Source organism: Trachymyrmex cornetzi, unplaced genomic scaffold (assembly GCF_001594075.2).
Source record: "Trachymyrmex cornetzi isolate Tcor2-1 unplaced genomic scaffold, Tcor1.1 scaffold1411, whole genome shotgun sequence".
Lineage (NCBI taxonomy): Eukaryota > Metazoa > Arthropoda > Insecta > Hymenoptera > Formicidae > Trachymyrmex > Trachymyrmex cornetzi.
In genome coordinates, this window is record NW_017295996.1 from 48,248 (window position 1) to 55,551 (window position 7,304).

The following is a 7,304-nucleotide window of genomic DNA, read 5'->3' on the forward strand; positions in this document are numbered from 1 at the left end:
TTGACTCTTATATGTCCTTTTTAACGTCGATTTAGATTTTATAAAAATTAAGATTAAAATAGAAAAGAATATAAATATAAATAAAAATTAAAAAGTAAAAACAATTGCATTTTAAAAACAAAGTTTTATTAAGGTCAAAATCAATTCTGTATTGAAATATTTGTATAAAAATATTCATAAATAATAAAAAATATAATTTAGATATGTATATAACTCTGAAATATACAATAATTAAGTACTAAGATCCTCTTTTAACCAAAAATAAATTTATTTTTCTTAATTGTTTTTTCTCGTCGATCTAATAATTATTAGGTAGATATCGGATATCCGGGAAATATCCGGTATTATCCGGCACTTTTTACTCTCTGGCCGAATACTATTAATATCCGGTAATATATATTCGGTTGAAATTTTATATTGATAGTTTGCATTATTAATACAAAATTCTTTTCAGCTAAATTTTTTGTACAGATCATCTCTTTCTTTCTTTTTTCCCTCTTTTTTCTTTTTACGTTTGGGAAGATAAAGAAAATTATTATCGCTATTTTTACCTTTTTTCTTGGAAGCCTTTTTCCAGATATTCGACAGGATACCCGGGGAAATTTCCGGTATCCGATCGGATAATTGCACTACTGGATATCCGACCAGATATCGGATATCCGAAAAGAATTTGACGCTAGATATCCGAGATTCGGTGCATCCCTGATAATTATAATTAAATATAATTTTATTTGTGATTTTAAATATTTAATTGGATATAAAATAAATATAAACAAAAGTTAAATAAGGAGCATACAGCCAATACGCCGGTTATTTGTTGCGATGTAATATATTTAAAATGATCTTTACAAATTTAAATTCATATACGTTTCGGCCGATATTCGGCCTTCCTCAGTATGTTCTAAAATACAATTTTTAAATCGGAAATTAAATAAATTAAAAATTCAATTTAAATATTATAAGAGAATAAATCTCAGTCCATTCTAATGTACGATGGTCATTTAATATAAAAAGTTGAATGTGTAAGAACGTAAAAAGTTCTTGTAAAATAGTTGATATTTGTGTGACTGTTAATGTTGGTCCGTTATCAATTGCAAATTCCCGTGTCGTAAAGAGCTTCCAAATTCTAATAAGAATTTACAATTACATAATTATAGAGATTTTTATACCATGATTACAAATAGTGACAACGATTGCTTAACGTATCTTTACTCGTATGTAATAGGAGTTACAATTATTCACTAAATAGTTTTACAGTCTTTATAATTTAATTTTAAATTATTAAGGATGGAAGAAACTTTCTAGAACTTTACTTGTTAACAGAATTTTTGTGTTCCTCTGTATTCTGTCTTTCGGTATTAAAGTAAGGAATTATAAAGAAGTTTTTAAATTATGACTATTAACCATGTTATTATAATATCATGTCTGTTTTTTTCCTCAGTATTATATTTATGTGAGAGTGATTTAATTCTGCTGTTTACTTTAATGTAATATCTGAAAAATTTAAAAGTTTACCTCATAAATTTTAATATTGTGTACAAACCTATGAACAAATTAGATAAATTCATTAAAATTGGAAAAGACGCGTTAAAAAAAGAAAATGATACCAAGGTAATATATAAAATAAATTATCTTGATTGTGATTCCTCTTATATACGGCAAACTAAAAGAAAACTTAAAACCCGAATCAAAAAACACAAGGCAGATAAACCAACTAATTTGGTATCTGTTGTGTCTGGCCAATTAAATAAAGATCATGTCTTAGATCGGGCTAATGTTTTAATCTTGGAATTCGGAACCATCATATTATAAGAGATCCATTTCTGAGATGATATACATCAAGAGACAAAAATCAGAATTAAATAAGCAAAGTGACACTGATCGTTTACTAGAATTATACTTGCGCCTACTTAACGAATAATCTCTTACCTAAAACTTCCTTCCTTTCATTTTTCCCTTCTTATTTTTTCTAACGAATATAAATACCGAAGGACAGAATACAGAGTAACACAAAAATTCTGTTAACAAGTTCTAGAAAGTTTCTTCCATCCTTAATAATTTAAAATTAATACACGGAGAGAATTTTCTTTTAAAATTTACCCTGAAAATATGGTGATTGTGGTACAATACAATATTTTAAAGATTTTTACCATGCACTTCAGTAAAATTGATCAAACTTATTTTATACTTTATTGTAGTTTTATTAATGAATGAGAGAGATTTATATTAAAATTCTTCGAAATACAATGTTGTCCTACGACTGTCATATTTTCAGGGTAAATTCTAAGAAAAAATTTTCTCCGTGTATAAAGACTGTAAAACTATTCAGTGAATAATTGTAACTCCTATCACATACGAGTAAAGATACGTTAAGCAATCGTTGTCATTATTTGTAATCATGGTATAAAAATCTCTATAATTATGTAATTGTAAATTCTTATTAGAATTTGGAAGTTCTTTACGACACGGGAATTTGCAATTGATAACGGACCAACATTAACAGTCACACAAATATCAACTATTTTATAAGAACTTTTTACGATCTTACACATTCAACTTTTTATATTAAATGACCATCGTACATTAGAATGGACTGAGATTTATTCTCTTATAATATTTAAATTGAATTTTTAATTTATTTAATTGCCGACTTAAAAATTGTATTTTAGAACATACTGAGGAAGGCTGAATATCGGCCGAAACGTATATAAATTTAAATTTGTAAAAATCATTTTAAATATATTTTTTACATCGCAACAAATAACCGGCGTATTGGCTATATGCTCCTTTTTTAACTTTTGTTTATAAGTATTAAGTCATTATTTACCTCTACGTTGTATAAAATAAATATTTGATTTTTCAGAGTTTTATTTTCTTTAATTATAATAATAAATTTAACTTTGAATTTTGAGCAAATAAATGTAGAAAAACCATCTTCGTAAAGATTCTTGAGATTCTTTATTAGTTATCTATAAATATTAAACCATTTTTTTTTATTTGAAAACAAAAGAAACTTATAGAAATAATGCAAATCTTAGAGACTAATTTTATTAAACAATATCAATAATAAAGGGCACAGAACCATTATAATGGTTCTGTGCCCTTTATTATTGATATTGTTTTATACTTATTGAACCTTAGTATCTTCTAAATTAATTTTTTTAATCTTAGAATATATAAATCACAAGTAATATCAAAATCGTCAACAGGCAAAACCTAAGATAAGATGTACGTACATTCGGTCGAATCCTGTGTCCTTGCGCATGTGAACTTGAAGAGATGAAACTCTCAAACAGCTGTTTTTAGATATCTATTATGGTTTCGCAGATATAACGCGCGAAATGCTTGAACGTGATGCATATTCAGTAATATTTTTTTCAGTAACAACACTCGGATAGAATCTTCAAAATCTTCTTATAGAGCAATTTTAAGTTGCAACGGCTAAGCACCGTCGTTACGCTTCTAATATCTAATTGTTTCCTTAATTAATACCATCGACAATAACACTTTAGCCACACTTATTACTATGCTGAATCCGATCTCTTGGAGAGACGCGGATACAAACACAAACATCGGCAGGATGTGAGCTTCTCATCTTTTTTGGGAAAATATACAGATTAATGTTTAGCTACCGATCCGTCAGTCTCTCCCTCGTCATCTTCGCGCCGATATTTGATCTGTCATCGGAGCACGCAAGATGGAAGTATTCACGTTCAACGGCCGATCCTCGGGGATGCTTCGGCAGGCGTTGCCGCGCCCCGGCGAGCTGGGATTCAGCCGAGAGTGCGTTCGGACGCCGCGGTGGATCGAGACTGGGCGAGAAGTGACGAGACGTGGAGGAGGACTAGGGTTTCTGGTCGATAGCGGAGCACGCGCGTTTCTCCGACGTGTGACAACGAGAGACGACTAGACCAGTACACAATGCACAGTGTACCAGAATTAAATTAAAACGGAACAAAACTATTTTTTATTATTGATATAATATATGCGTATAAACTGTATATGTATGGCTGCGCTTCTAGATTACTTAATTATCATTTTTGCATATTTTTATACAGCGTATTACTTTTGCACGTTTTTTGAACATTAAGACATAATTTTTTTCAGTGTTACTATGCACGTGATAATTTTATATGGATTACAGTTAAGTTCAGTATTATAAATAATATTTAGATCACTGATAACATCATTTTCAGATCATATTTATGGTACTATTAAAAAAAGAGATACAGCTACAAACTGCTAAAACATTTTTATTTTGTAATTTAGAAAGAAAAAGAGTTTAGGACAGATCTGAAAGTTTCGTATAACGTACGTTCAAAATTTAAACGGTAAATTATTCGATCATTAAATTTTAAATATTACTCTGTTCGAAAAATTTCAATTACGTCTCAAAATCTTCATCTCTTTTCTCTTGGTGGTGATTTATTTTTGTCGTATGTTGATGGTTATTGGTTAATTTCTATTAATTATAATCGAATTCGTTTTATGCAAAATAATTCTCATTCAATCACCCGAAATGATTGTCGAATATTAATGAAATTAATTTTATTAATTTGTTTGTTTCTCTTTATATTATATAATTATACATTTCTTTATAAAAATTTTTCTATTCTATATATATTTTTATTTTTAATCTTGAACTTAATGGTTTTTGAGAACAAAATAGGAAATTAGTTTGTGCATAATTGATTGCACATTGGGATATATAGCTCGACCTTATATGTATACACATTACTACGAGTATCCATAAAAGTTATCGTTTCATTAACTATGACTGATAAATCGTAGTACATAGTTACATATTGTAGTTACAATCAGAGTAATTATAAACAGACCATTCAATCTGATAACATAATAATTGCAAGTGGAGCAAGAATTCTAATGTTTCTGTTCTGTATTATAAGATAAAGTTGAGAAAAAACGATTGTACATCGAGCAGCTTATATCTATAAAAAAATTAAAATTAATAGATAGTATTATTTTATAAATATGGTTATACAAATCGGACTGTTTTTAAATATTAGGAGTGTGATTTAGTTTTGAGGGTTTTTTTTTTCAAAAACTGATTTATTTAAACAACATATTACGTAAATGTTTAATAATTGTTATACGATCAACATTTAATTCTCTGACAAGTTCTAAAGTGGATTGTGCTGGATTCCAATAATGCTTGTAAATTTGCATTTTCCAGCTTTTGTTTTTAACATTGAAATCATCACTTTTGAATCGACAGAATCAATATTTACATGTGTCTTAATTGATGGAACAACATCACCATAAGTTTCTATTAGAATTCTATGACCTTCAGCCGCTGTTTTCTTCTGATTGAAAAACAAAAGTAACGCATGTCGAAAATGCTTTTTAAGAAGCTCCATTTTTTAAACGATATAAAGTAAACACAATGTTTACTGCGTCTACTATTTGTAAACGACTAAATATCATGGAGTAATATTAATAAAGCATTAAGAAATAATAGCTGTGATTGGAATGCCTTCGACAACACTGAATTAATGCTATCTCTTACAAAACTCTCAAAACTAAATCACACTCCTAATATTTTTACAAATTGTTCATTAAATAAAAAATAGATATTTTACTAATTCTGAAACGATTCTATAATTTTTAAACTCTATAACGTTAATTATACTTAAATTATTCCTATAAATATCACTCGTAAAGATTAAAAACATAATCGCATATTAACATACAATGGAATTCGATGCAATAGTTATTATTGAATATGAGTAGACATTAACGGGATATACATTGATACTGATTATGGTGTTTCAGTGTGTATATTTTGATACATGTATTTTTATATGTGCAAAAGAATTTACGATATTTTGTTTACAAGCTTATTAGTTCAATTAAAATTGTCATAAAAATCTAACACGGCGATGAAAACTATATTTCAGCTATAAAACATCACAATGAACATCACAATGTCGCTTTTAATATGGATCTTATTGTTTTATAAGAAATAAGTAACTTGTGAAAAATATTTAATAAATTAGTGAACAATAGGATATATAAATACATAAATACATGTATATAAACATTAAGGTAGCTCTTATTTTCAACTTTCAAATATTTTTTGTTGCACCCCTCAGAATAGTTTCAATTCAAGAAAAAGAATTCTGTGTAAAACTGCAACCCGCGATCGGATAAGAAAACATGCTCCGAACTTTTAAATAGTAAAGTACGAAAAATCGATTTTCATTGAATATTTTAAGGAAAAAAAAAAATAAATATTATTTCTTATTTTCTTAGAAATTACTTATTAAAATATCTATATTTTTTAAATTTTTTATTTTAAAGGGTTATTTTGGAAGAGAGTTAATAGTAATCAGAAAAGAACTTTAATCTACAGTCATATTTTATATCGATAGTTCAGTTTTTTAAGGTCACTTGAATTTACCATTTTAAAATTAAGTTTTGATAATTAATTTGAAATTAGTGTTTTCAAAAACCTATAGAACTGTCTGCACATGAAACGCACCTTCTGGGAAAGCCGGAAATACAAAAGGAACGCTAATATAATTCTGTGATTAGTTTATGACATTATAAAGGCACCGCGCCGTATCGTGTCTGCATATCGTATCTACATAACATTTTGATTACGATATAATCATGATCCTTGAAGTCGGTATTTCACCGAAACATCAAAGAAATGATACGTGATACGGATACGGTCAGTGTGCGTTTTCGCAGAGAGAGATATAATAGGGAGTTTTTACAATAACGTGGATCCAGATAAGGTGAACGCTAAAGTCACGTTATCTTTTCTTTAATTAGTTGTTAAGAAGAAGATAACGTGTTCTTAGCGTTCACTGTATCTGGATAATAAAACAATATTGCAAAAACTATTGTCCTTATAGTAGACAATGTCGAACTGATACAACGTACTAATGGAAAATAAAAAAAGATACAAGTAGCGCAGTAGTGGGATCAATAGGGGTAACTGTGACGGCGGGATAATTGCGACGATGTTCAATTTTATGTATTAAAATTCAAAACGACTTTATATTTTATATCATTCTATGTTCAATCCTGATTTGACTTCAAATTGACACAAGTTTTCCTAAGTACAAAAATTTTATATTAGGTGTACAACTTTGCTTCCACCGTTTTTTTTCCCGAAATTCGAGGTTTTATTGTAAAAAACTGGTTATACATTTATGATACAAAGTATTGTCCATCGCTGGCCACTACTTTCTCCCAACTTTCGGGTAGCGTACGAATCCCGCGTCGAAAAAACTGGTCATCTTTTGAGGCGATCCACGAATCGACCCAATTTTTTA